This window comes from Palaemon carinicauda, chromosome 39 (genome assembly GCF_036898095.1).
Source record: "Palaemon carinicauda isolate YSFRI2023 chromosome 39, ASM3689809v2, whole genome shotgun sequence".
Classification (NCBI taxonomy): Eukaryota; Metazoa; Arthropoda; class Malacostraca; order Decapoda; family Palaemonidae; genus Palaemon; species Palaemon carinicauda.
In genome coordinates, this window is record NC_090763.1 from 703302 (window position 1) to 730642 (window position 27341).

General features: G+C 34.8%; 1 long non-coding RNA gene across 5 annotated transcripts in view; it reads right to left on the reverse strand.

Moving 5' to 3' along the window:
* Positions 1-207: 207 nt before the first annotated feature.
* LOC137630954 (uncharacterized) overlaps positions 208-27341 on the reverse strand; it is a 46680-nt gene continuing 19546 nt past the window's right edge. The window contains exons 1-7 of one of the 5 annotated variants that reach the window (XR_011041811.1): positions 24131-24260; positions 10068-10298; positions 7720-7878; positions 3244-3418; positions 1304-1410; positions 684-756; positions 208-382 (exon numbers count right to left, since the gene is read on the reverse strand). This is a non-coding gene — a long non-coding RNA (uncharacterized lncRNA). Of the gene's footprint in view, positions 383-683; positions 757-1303; positions 1411-3243; positions 3419-7719; positions 7879-9932; positions 9953-10067; positions 10299-23889; positions 23909-24044; positions 24261-27341 lie in introns of those variants that run through there. The other 4 variants (XR_011041812.1, XR_011041814.1, XR_011041813.1 and 1 more) reach the window with 4 other exon arrangements.

A 27341-nucleotide genomic window follows, 5' to 3' on the forward strand; every position in this document is an offset into this window, starting at 1 on the left:
CAGATCGTAAAGAGTTGAGAGAGGTCTAGAGTCGCAAACCACAATGGACGAAGAACAGAGGTGGAAAGTCGCAGAGCATAAAGAGGAGTAGGGTCCTAGAGCGCAAAGAATTTAGAAAGGATTAAAGACAGAGGAATAATTTGCCAGAGGATTAGAGCAATAAAACTAATAAAGCCTTATAGGTAAAAGGTAAATAATAAAGACCCATTACATTAAACTTTATTAGCTATTCAACATATATAGCAACCACTTCAACTCAAGAGGAATAACGAAATAAGTGGTTGCTACTGTTCCTAGTTTAATGTATCTTTTCTCGTGATTTTAAAACTCTTTCCTTAGATTTTCCAGTCTTCTTTAAACTTTCAGCGTTGGAAGATTCCACCTGAAAATATATTTAAAGTTACAAACTTTTAATAATGTTAAAATATTTGTGAATTAATAACATTTACGAAAGTTATGAGTTGTATATAAACGTACCTCGCAGTCTAGTACAAAATTGACATTTTCTAAGTAATTCACCATATTAAATGACTTAAGAATAAGAAGGTTTTTTTACATAATCCGGAAGGGTTAAATTACTAGAGAGAATGTACTATTTATGTTGAACTTTATTATAGATATTGCAGTTTGTCAAAGCAGCAAGAAATTAAATGAAACAATAAAAATCTTGAAGCCTTCCTTACCTTAGCATGTTCAGATTTTTTATAATCCATTACAATCTGACATTGTGACGTTCATGTGGATGGTGGCGATTGCCTAAAAAATGAAGCAATCATTAGAAATTTAATAAAAGGAAAGTCATTTTACAAAAATATATAGTATTTTTGGTTGTTTACTATCCCAATTATTTCCTAAATCAGATTTCGTTAGTTGGAAAAAAAATTACGGAATATTTTTTAATTTTCTGGATACAAATTTTCTGGATACAATTACTTCGCTTAAGTACATAAGACAAGATCATGAAATATATGGGATACCTAAATACTATGAGGTTTGTCAAATCGCTTAAAATCACCGCATCTTGCTGGTAGATAACCCAAAGCTATAAAATTTAACTTTTTAGACACATTATGAATATTTCTTCTGAACAAAACAATTCGGACATAGCCAAACGATAATCATTCATTAGTTTATCCAACTTTAACAAGCATGAATTATGTGAACTTAAGTAGAGATTCAGCTAACAAAATAAAAAATCCCTGTATGAAATAGTAGTTTTATACCTTACAAAGCTAGACAATATAGCCTACGTCAATCAAGACACCGGCCCAATACCAACAGGTTGATCGAAGGTCTAACATACCTCAGGACTTTGATAAGCTTCAAATAACACCACTGAAGGTTAATGAGATATGGATGTACCGACATTGGCTCTTGCAACGCAGCACTAATATCGGGGAAATCATTCGGCTGCAAAGTAAAACTACATTAGCTGTGAAAGCAATATGGGAGAATGACAAATGCAACAGAGGGAAAACCCAGCGGTTATCCTTCAAGTAAATTATAAGATTGAACAGGATGAAAGGATGCGTGAATGGAGGAAGAGTAGAAGGATATTAAGTAGGTACAGACAGAGACAGTTCTCTTGTATCTTATGATTATTTGTATAGAGAGAGAGAGAGAGAGAGAGAGAGAGAGAGAGAGAGAGAGATCTGAAATTAATGTGATATAAACTGAAGTCACTGATGTAAAAACTCAACCATGAACAAATCCTGTAGCAAAATCAGTTAGCAAAATCAGTTAGAGAAGTTGCGCAGGAAAATGGAAGAAAGGAGGACTAGATTTGAACATTTTGTTCAAAGAAAAGGCAAAATTTAGATGTGGCACAAGTAAAAGGAATGACAAACTTTTAAAGACTACCAACCTTAAACAAGAATCATTGATTATGGAACAATTTCAAACCAAATCGATATAAGAAATTAATTTAAGACTAAATCATTGAGTAATGACATCTGAAAGTTGATCAAAGAAGAAATGGGAACTTTTAACCACTTAACCTTATCACTGATTAAAGAACAGATGAAAGTAGTTCATCTAGTAAATATAAATTTCAAACTATAGTTGACATCTAAAATCATCATTATTCTCCTTTAAAGGCACAATCATTATCAATTCTTTCACATAATAGCCTAAGTACTCATTGATGGAACATCACCCTTCTTGTGTTTACAGGATCTCTATTTCAATTAGAAAATTTCATGGGCATATTATCCTTTTAAGTAAATTTGTCTAGTTACAAGAGAAAAATTAAACAGAAAAAGATTAAATCAACTTAAAAATATAATTAAACAGAATATTTACTATAATGCAAATATGATTATCATTTACTAAACTCACACTCCATACCTGTCAGATCTAAAGTTTGACAAATATTTATGCTATACGAGTGCAATCAAGTCTTCAAAACTATTCTCGTCTAATTTCATTCTTATTTTGCGTACGTTTAATATTCGACTACCCCAGTCCTACCAGTTTTAAGAAAAGTTTGTCTTAATGATGTGTAACATCCTAATTATCTTCCTTACAAGAGATTTATAGCTCAATATTGGCTGGTCGTCTACACTAGTTATATGTAAAGTTTAACGTTTCAGTAATGTGTAGTATTGGGTGGTCTAAATTTCCTTTCATTGCTGGACTTAATAAAATCAGTTAAGAACTGGGCATTCTGCCACGAACTTTGAAGATTTTGGCTACATTAGTTGGATGCTTGGCAGAGCTTGATAATCTTGGCCAACATAACACTCGAACAGGTTTTAAAACTTCAATTAAAAATTTGGAGTTTTTAAAAGAACCAATCGATTAAAAGTTACATTTAAGTACCAAGTATAGAACTGCATGCCACAATAATAATTGTGCAGAGTTTTATTGTTGCTAATAAGGGCTTTATATGAAATTAATTGACTGGCTGAATTGGGTACTCTCCTGCCATTTTGTTTACTACAGAAATGCTGTAAGTCTTGAATGTAGATTTTTCAAAAGAAATTTTATCTCTAGGCTCGATGTATAAGGCTTAAAACGTAACTAATTCAACCAACCAATAAAGCAAAGCGCACATATGAGAAAAAAATCGTATGAAACTGAAATATCCGGTTAAGTAATGGTTACTATATTAAAAAAATTATATATATATATATATATATATATATATATATATATATATATATATATATATATATATATATATATATTACAGTATTCAGCATACAAAGTAAAAATATCTGAACTTTAGCTACAACCTTTTACCTTAAATCCGAAGATACACAAGGAAATTGATGTGTGTATCCACTTTCTTGGGAAAAAAAAAATATATATAAGCAACTGTGTATATGAAGACGCGATACTTCAGTGCGGATCTTGAATAGGCTACAGATATCCATAGTTTGTCCTCACGGTAGTCTTCCCTTTACAGTTAACAGATCTGAAAAGATTTAGATTATTAGAAATTATAAGTAAACTTTTTAACCAATAAGATACAACAAATACATAAACTTTGGATAGCAAAATGAATTTAAATTAGGTTTTAGAATTTGAGCTCTGCAGTCAGAAATGTACCAGTTTTTAATTTCAGCAAACACTGCTGTAGCATTATTTTGGTAAAGCTTAAGTGGTCTGACAGCAAGTAGGTAGTAGTAATGGAAAGAGAAAAGGGTAAAACACCAAAGTACAAACAACTATGGTTCCGATAAGACCTTGTATAGACCACAAAGATGCCACAGTACATTGCAAGGGGTGCAATAGTGGCACAATCATACCCTGAAGGGGACAATAACTCCAGTGCATCTTAAGTGTACCGTAGGTATTACTGATGTGTCTTGCCGATGTTCCTTAAACCCCTAGGACGCTTTATATCCTACCTTACCTCCGTTCCTACATTTTTCCATTAGTCAAGCCTCTGCTATAGTATAAGTAACTTTTTTTGGTGGGGGGGGGGGGGTCACATGGGCTCTGAATTTGCCTAATGTGTCTGGATATATAGCCAAATCTCAAAACTAAAACACTATAGAATTTGGCCCGCGTACAAGGCTTTAAAGCAAAACAGTTGTACTTAGAAAATTGCACAAATGCTTGAAATGCAATTACAACCCCTTGATAAGATTATCCTTAGTTGTAACCTAAGCCTCTGAAGTTGTGTATTACAAACCATCTTTATTAAATTTAATGCCATACCCATGACTATAACTGGTATCGAGAAACGTTTAGTAGATCCAGGTTACTATAACTTTCTAGTTCACCTGCTTAATAATTCCTTCTGTTCGGTGATGCAATAATAGATATGAATAGCTCATTTATGATTGCAAAATTTCAGAAAAATGCACCTGCTCAGGAATATTCAAATCCTCCACACGTGTAATTCTTTCCGGTTAAAAGGAATTATATACTGCCAAAAGGACCAGCAACAAAAGACTGGGGCTTCAAAGAAGTACAAACAAATTTCACAGACCAATCTAAAAACACCCTGTATGGTCTTGAAGGAAACAAATTAAAAATTAAGAAATGTCCAGAGGGTGAAGTCTGTTGAACCTTTGAACACCAATGGCTACGTTCCACCCTTATGGTATTTAAAAGTGATTTTTTCATATATTCAGTATGAGGCGAAGGAGGTTACATAGTTCAAGTTGAGAATGTTCAGGATGATAATTATTTAAATAGTTACACAATTAACAGATGACCAACACTGATAGAGTGTCCCATCACAAGAAAGGATTACTCCAACAATTGATTTACACTGGTTGCTTTTTAAAGCAAATATCGAGTTTTAAAACATACATTTACCAATCAAGTTATCGGAACAGGACATCCAAAATAAATCAAGAAAAAATTTCTACTTAGTGCAGCCAAGAAATTGTGTTCACACGAAAATAGTTGGGCTCCAAATTATTGGAATCTAAATATATGCTGCCCTTAGACTATACAACAATCTCCCACTAGACATCCGAAGGTTTTCTTGTTCTTCAAATGCTTCCATAATGTGGATTTGACCAACAAGCAATATGCGATGTGAAATAACAATTGCCTTGCCTTGCATATAACGAAATAATGTCCAGTGGAGAGTAGGGTTCCCTCACAGTATAGGACCAGAAAGTCAGCCTTTAAAAGTAAATATCAAGATAAACAAGGATTTTAACTTTTTTGGCCATATGGTTATGGCGGTTGCCTTCGTGTCTCCCGAGGTCTATCCTCTTGACCTATAATATATAGGTAGGGAGTTTAATCCGAGAATAAAGAAAAGTCTGATAGAATTAAACTGTAGGCAAGAATAAACTAATGCAGTGACCAGTGGTCAAACTGACACCACCACCACACCCAAAATCTAATATGTACCTCATCATGAACAGACTTTACACTAAACGCACTATAACAGCAAGGTCACTGCGTTGAGAATAACAGTACCTATTAAATAATATCCTTGAAAATATAACTGAAACATGTTACACAAGTAATCAATGCAGAATTACGCATCAAATGTCATAGTATTAAATTCGTTATGAGCCTAAAGACCTGTAATAAATGCAAAAAGACGGGAGGAGCAGAAGGATCATGTTTGATTACAGATTGCTATACTCGTTCTAACCATCTATTCTTGAACATTTCTAAAAAGGCAAAAACCAAGCTGCAATGGAAAAGACATCCAAGAAGATTTAGTAACATTTATCACGAATCCTTTAATATAGGTTTCGAAAAATTAAATAATCTTTATTTAATCTAAAACAAACGTTTAGTTGAAGGAAAACGTAAACTTAAGTTAATTTCCCGAATGTTGTTACACTAAGATCTGTAAATATACTGTATTAATGTAATACCAATAATTTCTTATTCAATATTTCACAAGTTTATCTCCAAGCCATCCCTCATCAACTGCACTATTCTTTTGAAGTTTATGCTATAATGATTATCTAGTTATAATTATGAAGTTTCGTGAAAACCATTAAGCATTGAAGTTTGAAATCCTAGTACATATTTTAATCAGGACTTAATACAAAAATTTCGCTATAGCTATATAAAATGCACTAAACATCTGACAAATATGCATACTATATCAAAGTAATGTTTAATAGCAGTCATCCTCTATTGAAGTAAGTTAAAACGCATGCTTCCATTATGCTTCGCTCAAATCCAAGCTAAAGTCTTTCCAGTACAATGCGAGCTGTTAGCAAAGAAAGAAAATTTCAAACAATTAAGCGTACCGGTTATAATGGGAACAGCAGGTGTATAAAAAAAGCCTGAAAAATATTCTAAAAGCTACTATGATTATTATAGCTTTATATTTAGATTTTGCAGAATGTTATATATAGAGGAAATTTACAAAATTTTCTTCAAATGAAGATAATTTTATTAGTTACCTATAAAACTATTTTCTCTAGAGCAAAATTAAAAAAAAAAAAAAAAAAAACTAGAATTTATGGCTAACTACATTAATCTGCATGAACTCGTGAAAAATTATGACAGATTTAACAGATAATCTTAATATAAATTGAAGCTAAAGATATTTAGCGATGTTTTAAATAAAAAGGAAAGCTTTAGGTATCAAACACTTAACACAATTCTGAGTTTTTCTTCGAATTTAATTAAAGACTTATCCATGAATTAAGCCAAAATATCCAGTAAGACACTTGAGACTACTGCAATTTGAGACAACAATTTTATGTATAGCAGATCACGTTGAAACTAACCATTTATTCTCAAGACAATGTAATTTGTATATACAGTAGACCATGTAGCAACTAACTACCCTTAAGACAATATTAAGCCAACGAAAATTAAATGTGCAGCATTCAAGCCTATGGATATTTTATGTACAGAAAATGATGTTGCAACTAGCCACTCATTCAAGACTACGTAAATTTCATGTACAAAAATGATTAAGCCGGAATACAATTGCTAGCGAATAACTTTAAAAGATACAGAGCAAAATATAAACAGGAAAGAAATTATTTTCACACATCAAAGCCCGCCTGAACAGACTTAGTGTCTGATGGACGGCGAGAAAAAAAAAACTAAAAGTATAAAGTAAGTACTTAAAAAGACAAAATTCAAAGATTAATATTCTTCAGCAGGTAAATCAAATCAACAAATAAGTATTACAAAATTTAAAATCTAAGGCAGCCGGATAGAGCAGCAGAAATATATGCAATACCAGCCCATCAGAGGGGCACAATGGCAGAGGGGAATTACTCAATTTCTAAGCCAAATCACTGATATTGGCTTGTTTGTGAACACTTACTAGGTATAATTTGTGTGTTACAAGGTTTCAGTAATGTCTAGTATTGGGTAGTGTGCATGTTTTGTCATCGTAGGATTTAAAGTAAAATTAGTTAAGAACTATTCTGCCACAACTTTATTGCCTCAATTCAATTAGGCCTACATTCATATTTGGGATTTTTGCTACAGAAGTTTGATGCTTGACAGAACCTAATAACCAACACGACACTGCATAACAGGTTTTAAAACCTCAAAATAAAAATTATGAAACTAGTTGACTCCAGAAGTGCTTTTAGTGTTAAATTCAGATTTGTTAAAAGAAATTTGACCTCTAAGCTCAATTTTTATTGGGCTTACAACAAACTAAATTAACCAACCAATAAAAGAAAGCGTAAATCTTCAGTCATAAATTAATGTTGTAGGAAACATCATAACAGTTGCTATATTCGTTAAAAAAAATAGTGTTCAATACAGAAAATTATTAGAGGAAAGTATCTTAACTTTAAGCCATAATCTTACCTTAAATCCAAAAATGCACACACAAGTGTCGTGAATCTCAATTTTTTTCTTAGGCAAAAAACATTAGTTGATTGTGGATATGAAGACAAGCTACCTTAGTACGGAGCTTGAACACGTTCATTGTTTCTCCTAACTGTATTCTCTATACAATCGACATATCTGGAAAGATTTTGATTAATAAGAATTATAGGTCAATATTCTAAACTAATCAGATACACCAAATACATAAGCAAAACTTTGGGTAAGATATAAATGGACTCATACAAGTTTTTAGAACTCTGGTCCTACGACCTGGCTTGGCTGCCAGGTAGGTTATTAATTTTAAGTGCAACCAAGGAACTTTTGAAACAGCAATAATTTAGTAAAAGTTAGTGATCTGACAGAAACTAAGGTAGTAGTAGTATGGAAGGGGAAAAGGCAAAAACGTCAAATTTCGAACAACTAAAGTGCTGAGGAGACCCTAGAGAGATGCCTACATTGGCAAGAGGTGCACTAGTGGCACAACCATGCTACGAAGTTCCTGCAGAGGTGCCATGTGGGGTTTTGTCTTATGTCAGCACTCCTCGAGCTTCAAGTGCACTTTATACCTTATTTTTAGATTCGTTCCAACTGCCCCTATGTCTGTTAAAACTATGTAGTCGTTTATCATTATAGTTACTTTTTTTTCACATGGGCGCTTAATGTCCTTGCTTGCCTGTGCCAGATTTTAACAAAATTTCATAAAACCTATGCAATTAGGTATTCAGGCCTCATACAATGTTCAAAGCAAAACAGCTATGTTAGGAATAGAATTACAAATGCTCAAAATGGAATTATTAAAAAACTCTGGTTATCTCTAGTTACAACTGAAGCCTCTCAAGTAGCGTGTTAAGATTGTGCAAACCATCTTCATTAAATCAAATACCATTTAAATCCCTGCCGGTGATTAAAAGAGACTGGTAACAAGGTAGAGTTTAGTAGATTGTCACAAATTTGAAGTTCATCTGCTTGAAAAATCCTAGTGTTCATTCAAGCAATAAGTATGGGGGCGAGTATCTAGTATTGTGATAATTCCACAAGACTACACTCTTTAAAATAGAAATTATTCAGATCCTCTATAATTACAATAAGGGTGCTGACAAGGACATGTGTAGTTCTCCATGGATAAAAAGGGATTTATACGAACATAAGGATAAAATACTAAATACATCTTCGCTTCATAGAAGAAATACAAACATCAAATAAAAGTTTAAAGATGAAATTTAGAAATTTTAGACCAACCGAAACACACTTGCTAACGACTATCTATTCTATGGTCTAGTTTAAAAAAAAAAAAAAGTGCTATTAGTCTGTCTAGAGCACAATGTCTCTTCGGGGTAGTTCACCTCTCGTCATCCTGCAATTTCAATCTTTTATAGCTATTTCCTATCCATGTACAATTTAAAATTAATGTTTTATATATTTTGTACGTAGTAAAGGAGGATACACGCGTTTAGGATAATGATTATGTGATTAACAAGATATATGGCAGGATATTTCCTTTGCGTGTCCCTTTACGTCCCTCACCCTTATCAGATAGGGAGACAAGTCTAAATTAACCATGTAGGTAGGTACGTAACACAGTAGTTAGCAGTCAAACTGGTACCACCACGATCATCGAAATTCTAATACCTGCGCACCCTGAACAGACTTTATACTGAACTAACAGTAAGGTCCCTGCGTTAGAGTAACATTGCTGAGCAAAAACAGCATTGAAAAAGTAGCAGCAACATGCTACACAAGAATTCACTGCAAAATTAGGCATCAAATGTCAAGGTATTACATTCAGAATAGGCCTTAAAAGAGCTCTTTATTAATGCACAAAGACGGCAGGAGAGGAAGATAACATAAGGATTGTTTGCTATATTCCTCCTAATTATCTAAAAGCGAATATTTTCAAGGCTAAAAATAACTTTTAGGCCTAATGAAAAAGACAGCCAAGAAGAGCAGCAAGGATCTTATGTATATTTTAAGACGCCGGTAGTTATTTCCAAGAGAGTTATCTTTTATTTATGGCTGAAGGAAAACTTCACTTAAGGACCAAGAAGTTAGAACCTAATTTCATGAATGTTGTTGCACCAATAAGATCTGCTAATATAAAACTAAAATACTTTTTGTTCAATAGTTCACAAGTTTATCTACGAGCCATTTCTCATTACCTTCAACATCCATTAAACTTTGTTGGAATAACATACCTAGTAGTAAAATTCGGTAAGACAATTGAGTATTAACGTTATTGAAGTTTGAAATACTAGTTCTTTTTTCAATTAGATACAAAAATTTCTATATGAATATACGAAATACACAAAACATTCGAATATTAGACATACCTTTTTTTTTTAAAGTTATAGTATTTTAAGTAGTGTTGAATAGCAGTCCATGGAATACAACTTCGATTAGTTAGAAATTCTTCCAATATGCTTCATTCAAATACTCCAAGAACAGGTCGTCGATACCAGAATTTCAGCACATCTAAATTTCTGTTATTTTCTATGTTTCTCTATCACAAATGACCAAGTCCTTCCAGCAGATTGCGATCAGTTAGTCCAGTATACCCCCATCTGAAAGAAAAAGTATATATTTAAAATTCTTATGAATACCGATTATAAGAGAGCAAGCAGGTATATGGAAAAAAATCTGATAAACCTTTGAGTTTTATTTTAAACTTCAATTTACTAATTTCTATAGCATTAAACATATCTTGCAGATGGTTATATATCTATAGAAAGTTTTTTTCCTTGGCCTTCAAATGAAGCTAAATATGTTAGTTACCCCCAAATTCCTCTCTCTTTAGCTAAAATCTTTTAAAGAAAACTACTATTTATGGGTAACTATATCATTCTGCATGAACATGAAAATCCCGACAGACTCTCTTCAATAATCTGAATATAAATTGAAGCCAAAACATTTTAGCGATATATTGAATAAAGAACAAGAAAATACAAATGTTACAACGTTCTTTAACAAAATACCTTAAAAGTCGTTTGGATGATATGTCAGCATTGGTTACCTTATTTTTACCATAAGTAACATGGACCACTAGTGTCATTTTAGAAAATTTTACCATCAAGGACCATTTTTGATCAGATTTAATGATGGCTATAGAGAAATGGTTTTTTGCTTATATTACCAATGAAATAAAAACACTTCAAGATTCATGTTTTTGGGGAAATTAGTTCATAAAACATAAGTTCACCTTTAGGTACACAACGATTAAAGGCAGAAAATGTTTTAAGAGCTATGGGCATAATAAAATGAAAAAGCTATGGGCATAATAAAATGAAAAAGCTATGGGCATAATAAAATGAAAAAGCTATGGGCATAATAAAATAAAAAACACCCACGTACCCTCGTGAAATAAATCCCTTGTATGATTAAGATTAAGAGGCATTTTAAGTAGAGCCATAGCTATGATTTACTAAAATAGGATCTAATTTTCCATTTATTTACCGGTAGATTATTAAACATACTTCTAACAGAATTCATTCAACATTTTATTTTCCTTCAAACTAATATAAGACAGATCCATGAAAATTTGACCCAAGTATACAGAAATATACTAATTACTAATTTTCAATATAATATAAATTTCTGTACAGTAGAAAATGAGAATCTTACATACAACAGACCACATTGCAATTAACCACTCGTTCCGAAGACAATAGAAATTTGTACTTCAGATCACAACGCAACTAACAAATCGTTGTGAAGACAATAGAAATTCTATGTACAGCAGATCACGTTGCAACTAACCACACGTTCTGAAGACAAGTTAATTTTATATACAGCAGATCCCTCTAAACTAACCACTCGTTCTGAAGAGTTAATTTTATGTACACCAGATCACGCTGCAACTAACCACACGTTCTGAAGAGTTAATTTTATGTACACAAGATCCCTCTAAACTAACCACTCGTTCTGAAGAGTGGATTTTATGTACACCAGATCCCTCTAAACTAACCACTCTTTCTGAAGAGTTAATTTTCTGTACACCAGATCCCTCTAAACCAACCACTCGTTCTGAAGAGTTAATTTTATGTACACCAGATCCCTCTAAACCAACCACTCGTTCTGAAGAGTTAATTTTATGTACACCAGATCCCTCTAAACCAACCACTCGTTCTGAAGAGTGAATTTTATGTACACCAGATCCCTCTAAACTAACCACTCGTTCTGAAGAGTTAATTTTATGTACACCAGATCACGCTGCAACTAACCACACGTTCTGAAGAGTGAATTTTATGTACACCAGATCCCTCTAAACTAACCACTCTTTCTGAAGAGTGAATTTTATGTACACCAGATCCCTCTAAACCAACCACTCGTTCTGAAGAGTGAATTTTATGTACACCAGATCCCTCTAAACCAACCACTCGTTCTGAAGAGTGAATTTTATGTACACCAGATCCCTCTAAACCAACCACTCGTTCTGAAGAGTTAATTCTATGTACACCAGATCCCTCTAAACCAACCACTCGTTCTGAAGAGTTAATTCTATGTACACCAGATCCCTCTAAACCAACCACTCGTTCTGGAGTGAATTCTATGTACACCAGATCCCTCTAAACCAACCACTCGTTCTGGAGAGTTAATTCTATGTACACCAGATCCCTCTAAACCAACCACTCGTTCTGGAGAGTTAATTCTATGTACACCAGATCCCTCTAAACCAACCACTCGTTCTGGAGAGTTAATTCTATGTACACCAGATCCCTCTAAACCAACCACTCGTTCTGAAGAGTGAATTCTATGTACACCAGATCCCTCTAAACCAACCACTCGTTCTGAAGAGTGAATTCTATGTACACCAGATCCCTCTAAACCAACCACTCGTTCTGAAGAGTGAATTCTATGTACACCAGATCCCTCTAAACCAACCACTCGTTCTGAAGAGTGAATTCTATGTACACCAGATCCCTCTAAACCAACCACTCGTTCTGAAGAGTGAATTCTATGTACACCAGATCCCTCTAAACCAACCACTCGTTCTGAAGAGTGAATTTTATGTACACCAGATCCCTCTAAACCAACCACTCGTTCTGAAGAGTGAATTTTATGTACACCAGATCCCTCTAAACCAACCACTCGTTCTGAAGAGTGAATTTTATGTACACCAGATCCCTCTAAACCAACCACTCGTTCTGAAGAGTGAATTTCATGTACACCAGATCCCTCTAAACCACCCACTCGTTCTGAAGAGTGAATTTCATGTACACCAGATCCCTCTAAACCACCCACTCGTTCTGAAGAGTGAATTTCATGTACACCAGATCCCTCTAAACCACCCACTCGTTCTGAAGAGTGAATTTCATGTACACCAGATCCCTCTAAACCACCCACTCGTTCTGAAGAGTGAATTTCATGTACACCAGATCCCTCTAAACCACCCACTCGTTCTGAAGAGTTAATTTCATGTACACCAGATCCCTCTAAACCACCCACTCGTTCTGAAGAGTTAATTTCATGTACACCAGATCCCTCTAAACCACCCACTCGTTCTGAAGAGTTAATTTCATGTACACCAGATCCCTCTAAACCACCCACTCGTTCTGAAGAGTTAATTTCATGTACACCAGATCCCTCTAAACCACCCACTCGTTCTGAAGAGTTAATTTCATGTACACCAGATCCCTCTAAACCACCCACTCGTTCTGAAGAGTTAATTTCATGTACACCAGATCCCTCTAAACCACCCACTCGTTCTGAAGAGTTAATTTCATGTACACCAGATCCCTCTAAACCACCCACTCGTTCTGAAGAGTTAATTTCATGTACACCAGATCCCTCTAAACCACCCACTCGTTCTGAAGAGTTAATTTCATGTACACCAGATCCCTCTAAACCACCCACTCGTTCTGAAGAGTTAATTTCATGTACACCAGATCCCTCTAAACCACCCACTCGTTCTGAAGAGTTAATTTCATGTACACCAGATCCCTCTAAACCACCCACTCGTTCTGAAGAGTTAATTTCATGTACACCAGATCCCTCTAAACCACCCACTCGTTCTGAAGAGTTAATTTCATGTACACCAGATCCCTCTAAACCACCCACTCGTTCTGAAGAGTTAATTTCATGTACACCAGATCCCTCTAAACCACCCACTCGTTCTGAAGAGTTAATTTCATGTACACCAGATCCCTCTAAACCACCCACTCGTTCTGAAGAGTTAATTTCATGTACACCAGATCCCTCTAAACCACCCACTCGTTCTGAAGAGTTAATTTCATGTACACCAGATCCCTCTAAACCACCCACTCGTTCTGAAGAGTTAATTTCATGTACACCAGATCCCTCTAAACCACCCACTCGTTCTGAAGAGTTAATTTCATGTACACCAGATCCCTCTAAACCACCCACTCGTTCTGAAGAGTTAATTTCATGTACACCAGATCCCTCTAAACCACCCACTCGTTCTGAAGAGTTAATTTCATGTACACCAGATCCCTCTAAACCACCCACTCGTTCTGAAGAGTTAATTTCATGTACACCAGATCCCTCTAAACCACCCACTCGTTCTGAAGAGTTAATTTCATGTACACCAGATCCCTCTAAACCACCCACTCGTTCTGAAGAGTTAATTTCATGTACACCAGATCCCTCTAAACCACCCACTCGTTCTGAAGAGTTAATTTCATGTACACCAGATCCCTCTAAACCACCCACTCGTTCTGAAGAGTTAATTTCATGTACACCAGATCCCTCTAAACCACCCACTCGTTCTGAAGAGTTAATTTCATGTACACCAGATCCCTCTAAACCACCCACTCGTTCTGAAGAGTTAATTTCATGTACACCAGATCCCTCTAAACCACCCACTCGTTCTGAAGAGTTAATTTCATGTACACCAGATCCCTCTAAACCACCCACTCGTTCTGAAGAGTTAATTTCATGTACACCAGATCCCTCTAAACCACCCACTCGTTCTGAAGAGTTAATTTCATGTACACCAGATCCCTCTAAACCACCCACTCGTTCTGAAGAGTTAATTTCATGTACACCAGATCCCTCTAAACCACCCACTCGTTCTGAAGAGTTAATTTCATGTACACCAGATCCCTCTAAACCACCCACTCGTTCTGAAGAGTTAATTTCATGTACACCAGATCCCTCTAAACCACCCACTCGTTCTGAAGAGTTAATTTCATGTACACCAGATCCCTCTAAACCACCCACTCGTTCTGAAGAGTTAATTTCATGTACACCAGATCCCTCTAAACCACCCACTCGTTCTGAAGAGTTAATTTCATGTACACCAGATCCCTCTAAACCACCCACTCGTTCTGAAGAGTTAATTTCATGTACACCAGATCCCTCTAAACCACCCACTCGTTCTGAAGAGTTAATTTCATGTACACCAGATCCCTCTAAACCACCCACTCGTTCTGAAGAGTTAATTTCATGTACACCAGATCCCTCTAAACCACCCACTCGTTCTGAAGAGTTAATTTCATGTACACCAGATCCCTCTAAACCACCCACTCGTTCTGAAGAGTTAATTTCATGTACACCAGATCCCTCTAAACCACCCACTCGTTCTGAAGAGTTAATTTCATGTACACCAGATCCCTCTAAACCAACCACTCGTTCTGAAGAGTTAATTTCATGTACACCAGATCCCTCTAAACCAACCACTCGTTCTGAAGAGTTAATTTCATGTACACCAGATCCCTCTAAACCAACCACTCGTTCTGAAGAGTTAATTTCATGTACACCAGATCCCTCTAAACCAACCACTCGTTCTGAAGAGTTAATTTCATGTACACCAGATCCCTCTAAACCAACCACTCGTTCTGAAGAGTTAATTTTATGTACACCAGATCACGTTGCAACTAACCACACGTTCTGAAGACGTGAAATTTTATGCACAACAGATCATTACAATCAACCAGACATTCTAAAGAACACTAAAATTTCATATGCAGTGGATCATAATTCAGCTAACTGCTATTTCTGAAGACAAAAAATTTATGTACAACAGATCACTGTTCAACTAGCCAGACATTCTTAAGAACACTAAAATTTCATGTGCAGTATATATTGCAACTAACTTTCTGAAGAATGGAAAAGTTATATGTACAACAGATCATATTGCAGATAACTTAACATTCTTATGAAAACTTAAAATTTCATGTACAGCAGATCACTCGAAACTAAGCACTCGTTCTGGAGACAGGAAATTTTATGTACAGCAGGTCCCATTGCAACTAACCAGACATTCTCACGAAAACTAAAATATGTGCAGCAGATCCCTTGTAACTAAACACTTATTCTGAAGACAATGAAACTACTAATCAGTCTAATTCTCATGAAAAAAAATTTTGTACAGCAGATTACATTGCAACTAAACCGACATTAAACAAATTTCATGTGCAGCTGATCACACTGCAATTAACCACTTTCTGACAACGAAAGAAATTTGATGTATATCAGATCACGTTCCAGCTAACCAGACTAATTCAAGAAAAAAAAAAGAAAAAAAAAAAGTTTCATTTGCATCAGATGGCATTGCAGCTAACCACTCGTCCAGAATGGTAATGAAATTTTATGTACCGTAGATAACTAGGCAACTAACCACTCATTCAGAAGACTCTGGAAATTTCATGTACAGCAGAACACTAAACTAACCACTCGTTCCGAAGACTATGGAAATGTTATTGTTATGTATTATTGTAACAATGTACTATATTATTTCAAGTGTTTCAGGTATTGCACAACATTGCATCATATTGCATGAATAAGACATGTTATGCTTTGATCATAAGAGTAATGATTTGTTTTGGTATTAGGATTCAAACATTTGTTGATTACCTCAGATAAGATGTGATTCTTTATGATTTGTACTGGAGTAGGATTTAAGTCTTTTCAGAGCGATGCTCTTTTGTTTAGCAATGTTTTGGTTTATGAGATTTGTGTAAGACGCTCCATATGCACTTGGGAGTCCGCTGTCACAAAGTGAAGTTCATAATGTAGTCTTTTATACATTAAACGTATTTTAATAATACCAAAGTATTATTATCCATCAAGCACACATCGACGAAGATGGGATCAGCTGAGAAATAATTACTAACAATTTATCATCTCTGTTCCAGGTAATTATTATGGTTAATAGAACTTCCTACCTAAGCATCCATATATTATATTTGGCGACGAGGATGGGATCAGCTGAGAAATAATTACTAACAATTTATCATCTCTGTTCCAGGTAATTATTATGGTTAATAGAACTTCCTACCTAAGCATCCATATATTATATTTGGCGACGTTTGAGGACGACGGACAAGCAGGGAGAAGCAAGCAGGGAGAAGCATTGGAGCCTATGCACAAAGACGGCCAGCACAAGAGAAGCTCTTTATACATCGGAAAACAAGAGTAAAATCGCCCAATGAAGATTTTACCAGCAGCAGAATAGGAATTTCATCAAATACACAAAAAGGGTGAAATTTAAAATTGGGTAGGTAGGAAGTATACTTGTGACTGCAGAATAGTAGCTTAACCTACCACAGTTATTAAGGTAAGCAAACAAAAGGCCTTTTAATATTGAACCACCTCAAGCTTTCAGCGTCACTGCTGAGCCTAATTCTGTTGCAACACGATGGCAACAGTGGTGTGAGGAATTTAAGATTTATTTAGAAGCATTAGGGAACATGAAGGATGCACAAAAGAAGGCATTATTACTTCATACAGCAGGTAGGGAAGTTCGGGAAGTGTTTAAGACTTTGCAGCCTACAGATGACACAAGTGAAGCTGCAATTAAGGCACTTACCACATATTTTGCTCCTCAAGTCAATAAATTTTTTGAAAGATACCAGTTTTCAGCGCAGGCTTATCAGAAGGAAAATGAAAGTTTAGATGCATTTGTGACTAGACTAAAGAATTTAGCTGTTTCATGTGAATTTCTAGATTTAGAGAATGTTATCATAGATCAAGTAATTGCACATTGCACATCAGAAGAGCTAAGAAAGAAATTATTGCAAGATAAAGATTTAACATTAGAAAAGGTATTGATAACAGGCAGAGCTTTAGAAACATCAAATAGGCAAAGTCACATAATAGGTAGTTCTACAAGCAATAGAATGGAAAATTCTAAAATTAATACAGTAGGTTCTAAGTGGAAAACCAATGAGAATCAGAGAAGGAATATGTCAAAGCCTAGTCATAGAAAAGTGCCTAACACTAATGTTCATAAATATCAGAATCAGGCTTATACACAGAAACAACAGGAAAAACCCAAGTGTTTTAGGTGTGGTAAAACTGATCATCTTGCATACGAAGCAAAGAAATGCCCTGCTACTGGACAGACATGCCAGAATTGCAGAAAGCTAGGTCATTTTGCAACTGCTTGTAGATTTCCTAAACAGTACGCAAAGAAAATAAATGCTACAGTTGATACTATGGGTCAAGAGAATAATGAGGAAAATGTTCATGATAATCAGGTTAGTTCAGAAACTGATTTTGCGTTTCACATAAACTCAGTCAACAAAGGTGCAAAGAAACATATCATGGTAGAAGTAATCATCAATGGTAAACCAATTTTGATGCAAGTTGACACAGCAGCCGATGTATCAATTATGTCTGAGAAAATGGCTAAAAGCATTCCTAATTTGTTATTAGAAGGTACAAATAGAGTTTTGAAAAGTTATAATGGTTTTGATATTCAGGTAATAGGTGCTTCGAACGTAGAAGTACATTACAAAGAACAGAAATTAGAGAGAATGCCATTAACAGTAGTAAAAGGTAATGGACAAACTTTGCTAGGTTTAGATTGGCTACAGTATTTGAAGTTAGATTGGCCTAGTATTTTGAAGGTTGCAGGTAGACAAGATGAAAACAAAAATGAAATGTCTATGGATGATATCCTATCAGAGTTTCAAGACGTATTTGAAGATAAAATAGGTACAGTAAAGAACGCAAAGGCAATTTTAGTTTTGAAACCTGACAGTTCTCCTAGATTTTTTGCTCCGAGACCAGTACCGTATGCATTGAAAAGTGCAGTTGAAACAGAAATCAGGAGATTAGAAAGTGAAGGTTCTTGGGAAAAGGTTACATATTCAGATTGGGCTACACCATTAGTTCCTATTGTGAAGGAAAGTGGACAGGTTAGGTTATGTGGAGATTACAAAGTAAAGTTAAATCCACAACTGCAAGTAGCTCAACATCCCTTACCAAATCCAAAAGACATGTTTGCAACTATGTCAGGATGCAGTGTTTTTTCTAAATTAGATTTAAGACAAGCATTTCAACAGCTTCCCATGGATGAAACTTCACAAGAATTATGTACAGTAAATACATCCTTAGGTTTGTTTAGGCCAAAGAGATTACCTTATGGAGTTGCAAGTAGTCCAGCTATATGGCAACAAACTATGGATAAGATTTTTTCAGGAATGCAAGGAGTATTCATTTTTATAGATGATATTTTAATTGCGGGTAAAGACACGAGAGAACATAGAGAAAGATTGCGAACAGTTCTGAAGAAGTTGAAGGAACATAATATTAGAGTAAATAAGAACAAATGTATTTTAGAAGTTGATTCAGTGGAATACTTAGGTTTTGTAATAAATGGCAAGGGTATTCACAAAACTAAAGAGAAGATTAAAGCTGTACAATCAACAAAAGTGCCAGAAAATGTTAAGGAATTACAATCATTTCTAGGTTTAGTAACATTTTATGGGAATTTCATTCAGAATTTGTCTACAATTGCACATCCATTGTATAATCTGTTGAATAAGGGTGTAGAATGGAAGTGGACAAGAGAGTGTCAGGAATCTTTTGAAAGAATCAAGCAGGAAATAACATCACCTACATTCTTAGTACATTATCAAATGGATTTACCTGTTAAATTAGTATGTGATGCATCAAACATAGGTCTAGGTGCAGTATTATCTCATGTAATGCCAGATGGAACAGAAAAACCAATTGCATTCACTTCTAGAGTATTGAACAAGGCAGAAAGGAATTACTCTCAAATAGAAAAGGAAGGTTTAGCATTAGTTTATGGAGTTAAAAAATTCCATATGTATCTTTATGGTAGGAAAAAGTTCACACTTGTTACAGATCATAAACCTTTATTAGCAATATTGGGTCCAAAAGCAAGTTTACCTACGTTGGTAGCTGCAAGACTACAACGTTGGGCAGTTACGTTAGCAGCGTACCACTATGATATAGAATACCGTCCAACATCAAATATGGGTAATGCAGATGCTTTATCCAGATTACCCTAGACAAAGCTCCGGAAGAGTATGATGACAGTGTTCTATTAATTTCAGTATGTAATGTACCAATAACTGCGAAAGATGTAGCACACAGTACCAAGCAAGACCCAGTACTTAGTAAGGTTTTGGAGAGTTTAATGACAGGTAGGGACTTATGTGGAAAGGAGGAAAATTGTAAACCGTATAAGGATATATGGTATGAACTGAGTGTGACACAAGGAATAGTGATGAGAGGTTCCAGGGTAGTTATTCCTAATTCACTGAGAAATAAGGTTTTGTCTGAAATACATGCTGATCACCAAGGTATTGTAAGATCAAAGTCAATTGCGAGAACTTTTGTATGGTGGCCAGGTGTAGATAAAGATGTGGAATGTTATATAAGGAATTGTATGAATTGTATTATGCAACAAAACAATCCTCAATTTGCTAGAATGCACCCGTGGGAGTTACCCAGGTATCCATGGCAAAGAGTGCATATAGATTTTGCAGGTCCTTTTTTGAATTATTTGTTTTTGATAGTAGTAGATGCTTACAGTAAGTGGCCAGAAATTATCCCAATGAAGACGACAACGTCTTACGCCACAATAAAAGAGTTAATGCAAATTTTTTCAACGCATGGTATTCCAGAAAGAATTGTTACAGATAATGGTCCACAGTTTACCTCACAAGAGTTTAAAGAATTTTGTAATGTCAATGGTATAAAGCATACATTTTCAGCTACATATCATCCATCCACTAATGGAGAGGCTGAAAGATTTGTTCAAACGTTTAAACACAATATGAAGTGTAGAAAAGCAAATTCAAGTAATATATTTTTGCATGTGTCAAAATTTTTATTGTCTTATAGAACAACGCCGCACAGCACAACAGGCGTGGCACCCTCAAATTTGTTAATGGGAAGGAGGATAAGGTGTAAGTTAGATTTGTTGTATCCAAGTTTGCAAAGTGATTTAGAAGATAAAGGGTATAAACAAGTAGCAAAGCTTCCTAATGTAAGACATTTTTTACCTTTGTCTGATGTCATGGTAAGATCGTACAACACTCCAGAGAAGTGGGTACCAGGAGAGATTGTAAGAGAGATAGGAAATTTACATTATGATGTTCGTGTTGGTGATAATGTTGTAAAACGTCATGTTGATCAATTACAGCCGTTAAACAGAAAGACAGTAGAGCATGTGAATGTTAGAGATGAGAAACTTAAAGAAGTAGTTAGATCAAATGAGTCAAGTATTAACCAAGATGGTCCAACATCCAATGTAGATTCAGAACCAATTCATGTACCAGTACAAGATGAGGTTAAAGTGCTTCCTAATAGGATTAACAGAGGAAAGCCCCCTGAGAGATTAGATTTATGAATGTTTTTACAATGTCAAGTTAAGGGGGAGGAGACTTATGTATTATTGTAACAATGTACTATATTATTTCAAGTGTTTCAGGTATTGCACAACATTGCATCATATTGCATGAATAAGACATGTTATGCTTTGATCATAAGAGTAATGATTTGTTTTGGTATTAGGATTCAAACATTTGTTGATTACCTCAGATAAGATGTGATTCTTTATGATTTGTACTGGAGTAGGATTTAAATCTTTTCAGAGCGATGCTCTTTTGTTTAGCAATGTTTTGGTTTATGAGATTTGTGTAAGACGCTCCATATGCACTTGGGAGTCCGCTGTCACAAAGTGAAGTTCATAATGTAGTCTTTTATACATTAAACGTATTTTAATAATACCAACGTATTATTATCCATCAAGCACACATCGACGAAGATGGGATCAGCTGAGAAATAATTACTAACAATTTATCATCTCTGTTCCAGGTAATTATTATGGTTAATAGAACTTCCTACCTAAGCATCCATATATTATAGTTATGTACAGTATATCACGTTGCAACTAACCAGACTCTTTCTCATGAAAGATTTTATGTGCAGCAGACCACATTGCAACTAAAAAATTTCTGGACAACAAACATTTTATGTACAGCAGTTCACATTCCAACTAACCAGACTCATTCTTAAGAAAAAATTCATTTACAGCAGATCATATTGCAACTAAAATCACTTCAGACATGTGGAAATTTTATATACAGCAGATCAAGTTGCAACTAACCAGACTTATTCAAGAAAAACTGTTTCCTTACCTACGAGTACGACGGGAGAAGCCAACTTAAAAAACCCACCTAACCTATGCTAAAAGCCGTGTCCTTACCAGGGGGGCTGCGCCCACCCCCCCCCCCCCCCCGTACCCCCCCCCCCCCCCCTTTACACAACATATTTAAGATCCATAGACCATTTCCAAACGTTTTTATTCTATACAAGATACCAGTCTGAGCGATAATAAGCAATCTAGGACGCTTGGCCGTAGCACTACAAACTACCCTGCCATTTATATCTCAAAACTTTCCACTTAAGTTCCAGTATAATTTGAAATAATAGTCCATGACCTATTGATGCAAGTTAGTAAGGTACACTGTAAAATAGCCACTTGAAAATATTATAATAGTTCACTGCAAATTTCTTTTTTTTTACCTGTTCAAGTGGTGATAATCCACTAAATGCTCTATACAAGAGTTATGAAGACTTTTCTGAAGGAGAAAGGCTTAGAGATACCAAGTAAAATTCTTTTAGCTTTTCGTACTGACAAAAGCTACGAAAAGTATTAGATTGAACATTATGCAGATCGTAATTTTCGTTAACAATATTAGAATTGAGAACGTGAAGTTAGGATAAAATTAGGCTAATGAATATCTTAAAATATAAAATATGCTATACTATTAACAAATAAAATTTGATTAATTTAATTAACCCACCGATGATGTACAAAGGTATCCGAAATATTGATACTAAGCCTCTAAGAAACTAAGAAAAAATTAAAAGAAAAAATCCATAAGTATGAAAGCTGGGGACTTATTATACATTCTAACCATCCTTATGGAAGCTTATACATTCTAATCATCCTTATGGAAGCTTAATTCTAATTTTGTATTTAATATCCATTATATCTAGTTTTGGATTCCACTGGTTTCCTACCTTCACCTTTAGTCATAACTGAAAATCCACTGTTATTAACCTATTATAAAAACTTTTCGTAAACAAAGAATCTATTTGTAATCTAAAATTCTTACTTAATTTCCAAAGAAAACTAAAGACTTTCTTGTTCTTTATACGCTTCGATGTGTGGATTTGACAAACTATGTGGTGCGAAATACCAAATGCCTTGTAATAAATATAAAATGACTAAAGGTCCTGTAGAGTAGTGCTCCCCTAATATATGGGACCAGAAAAGCAGCCCTTAAGATAAATATTCTCGCTGATCTATTATGGAAAGCGGTAAGTGGAGGAATTGAACTCACCAAACAGTCATTATTACGGAGATTTACTTTCAAACGAGTACCAATAGCTAGACTAAAGGTGAGTTTCAAGCAAAATTAAGTTACACTAAATTATTTAATCCCCAGAGAGAAATAAATCTTCAAACTCTAGTCGTGGTGGAACTAACGACCAATATGGAAAAAAAAGTTGACAAACCATCCCGGAGCGTGTGAATATTTGAAATGTTAACGAGTTCAAAAAACCAGTTGATGAATACGATCTCTAAAGTTATAAATGGACTTGGCAAAAGAATTGACGAGTACATTTTTTGTAGATCGATACGTAAAGTTATGCTACACACCCTCTTTAGCGAAAACCATGCAAAGATACTCGGTACTCGTCCATTTCTTGTAGAAAATTTCAATTCCGCTAGAAATTAGTATCTCATTAGTCGTGTCGCTTTTAACTTATAATCAATTCCTCGAGACAAATTAGTTTTTGTTACAGGTCTGCACCTCGAGTACCTTATACCATCAGCTTTTATAACCTGTAGTAATTTAGTTTACATACAAAAACTTTCAACATTTAAGTAACACACAGAATGCAAACTCCTACTTTTCTCACCATCATAGTCAAGTCACGATCACTTCGACTTGAAGTACCACGAACACTAAACCCATACCACACTATAGTGAAGCTCACTATAATTATCACAACCGATAGCCATTTTGTAAAATGGATACGTGTTCATATAACCACTTAAAACAATAGAAATTTACCTATGGGTCACCGTTCAATAACCATTATAAACCATATTCCTAAGGTTAAAAGCTCCTTCCGTAGGAATTCAAGCCGTTACACTTACAGTTTACATAAATGGCTGCCAGGCTTTCTCTCCCAGATCCTCTTCTCAATGTTTCGACTAATGGCGCAACCGTGTTACATTTTGTTTTCAGAAAAGAAGCAAATGAGTGTCCTGATTGGTTAAGACAAACAAGGACTCTAAAGGAATGTTGTCTTGCTCTTAACTAACACTGACATCTGTTGGGAAAAATATAAACATCTAGGCAAAACTATGAAATTGTTGAAGAGGAAAATTATGACAAAACGATAACGAATTTTACTGTTTATATATATATATATATATATATATATATATATATATATATATATATATGTGTGTGTGTGTGTGTGTGTGTGTGTGTTTTTATTTATGTATTATTTCAAAATTTCTTATATATTGAAGGTATTAGCCAATTTACAGTGTGTGGAAGCTCGCACCATTTGGAAATATAAGAGAATTTCTCTCACACTCTCGAAACAGGACGAGAATTAGTGAAAATTTTTAGTATGGGAGTTACAGGATAATACTCACTTATACATTAGGTAAAGTCAAGGTCTTTAAAATATACTCCGACTATATTCAAAGGACCTCGGGTAAAGTATTATTCTCGAGTATCATACCTGTGAGAGAGTATATCCCTTTTTTTTTATTTTTCCTATATTATTGAGTTACCCATCGTTGTGCTTCACGTAATATACGTATCTATAGAAAACGTAGATTATGATGTCACTCGCCTACGTAACCGTGACATAAACTAAAGGTTTAATAATCAAGAATAGAAAGTCTCCAGCAGTGCCTGGCATCTCCTATTAGAATTCAAAGAATATGTGACATCTAATACAAAAGTGTTTAACTAATCATGTTAGAAAGTCACTATACTATTTTTTAGAATGCATCTTATCTATACTACTTCTGTGTCTGTATCGTTCCAGGTTATATCATCATCATCATAATCATCATCATCTCCTCCTACGCCCACTGACGCAAAGGGCCTCGGTTAGGTTTTACCAGTCGTCTCTATTTAAAGCTTTTAAATCAATACTTCTCCATTCGTCATCTCCCACTTCACGTATAGTCCTCATCCATGTAGGCCTTGGTCTTCCTACTCTTCAAGTGCCTTTTGGAGCCCAGTTGAAAATTTGGTGAACTAATCTCTCTTGGGAAGTGCGAAGTGCATACCCAAGCCATCTCCATCTACCCCTCACAATGGTCTCATCCACATATGGCACTCGAGGTTGCATAATGAAATATAGATATAAACACAAAGATGCTTATTTTTTTGACTTGCGAGCCTGTGAAGCTTGAAGAAATACATTTTGGTTTAGAAGAGTTTATATGATTTTTCTTTTTAATATGAACAGTATAGATACGGCCTTCAAGGTGCTTTATGAGTTTAGTATGAACAGCAATGAGTCAAAATGCGGCGCGAATAAGAGAGCCATTAAAACCTAATCGACTATGAACGCTGATAATAAAACCTGGTCCATCGTCTATATTTATATCCATCCAGTTTTTCGGTTTTGATTTAAAATCACGAATGGTTTGTTTTACTCTCCTAATTTCTTATATCTTATACCATATTTAGGATATGTAAGAGAGAGAGAGAGAGAGAGAGAGAGAGAGAGAGAGAGAGAGAGAGAGAGAGAGAGAGAGAGAGAGAGAGATGGGTATGCTTTTCAAGATTATATGAATTGGAGTTAACCTAAGCACGGACTTCCAAATTAACGATATAACTTGTACCAAGCAATATATATGTATTATATATATATATATATATATATATATATATATATATATATATATATATATATATAGTTTATGTATATATGTATATACTGTATATCATCAATGCTTTTACTATTATCCATATTATTAACATACAGGAGAGGAAAAGATTAATGTAAAAAAAAAACAATTTCCTTTTTAGAGCACATTCCGAAAATTGAATGTGCCTCCTAATAAAAATCCTTTCCACTCTCCATCTCTCACTGAAACCGGTTTTTGCCGAAAGAGAGAACTGTTGATATCAAATTGCTCTAAATTTCGGAAGTGGCGGCAATCGAGACGGCACAGTGTAAAATCCGGAGAATAGAAAAACGCTTGTATCACCGGGAAAGACGCGAAAATACACCTCTTTTTTTGTGACTGGAAATGTTCACTGATACTCTTTGTTATTTTCTGAATAAATCTCCGAAAAAATATTGGTTTATTTTCATGTTATTGAGAATATCACTTAGTACATAGTGTAATGTTGACGTCCGATTGAGATTATTCTCAATAAAATGAAAGTAAATCAATATTTTTCGAACATTTATTCAGGAAATAACAGAAAGTATCAGTGAAAATTACCAGTGTCAAAAAAGTGGTGTATTATGGGTGTTTTACCGGTGATACAAGGGGTTTTCTATTCTCCCGGACGGCATCCGACGTCCGGATTTTACACTGTGCCAATCGAGACCTCAATGTGAGTAACCATAGAAGTGGAAAACCATTTGCCCATGACTGAAGATGCATTTATTTAAATCTATACTGTACAGTATATGGTCTAAACATATCTCTTTACATGAATATATATCACTAACACTCGTGATTTTAATCAACGTAAATAACCATAAGATCATTTGATACTGAATTCTACATTGGGAATATGTATCCACTGGAATTCCTTTAGGGTAATAGCTTTTGCCTAAGCAGGGATTCAAACTCGTGCCACTAAGCCGAAACCACACCAGCGAGGACTATACCAACTGACCTATCAAGAGAGAAGCTATTACAAAGTTGCTATATATTACCAAGGTAGAATTCGGTATTAAATACTCTTGTGGGTGATATTTACATCTCATTACGTATCTATCTATTTGTTTTAATTAATTACCAATCGTTTAGGATCATTGAAAAAGATAACGATTTGCAAGTATGTACGCAGCATGATCAAGGGAAAAATATAAAGAAATTTTACGCCTTTAACAAGAATTAGCGACCTGGTGCAAGCGGTAAGGAGCTATAATGAGGCTCATAAGTTTATGGTAGAAACTAAAATTTTATGTAAAGTAAGAGAGCGTAATGTACTATTTGGATTTTTGGGAACCAGAGAGTAATAATTGCCTTGAATAAAAAGAAAGTAAGAGTCAAATGAAGTTATTTGAGAGAAGTGTGATTACGTTACAGTAATAAGTTACACACGCACACACGCACACACACACACACTATATATATATATATATATATATAT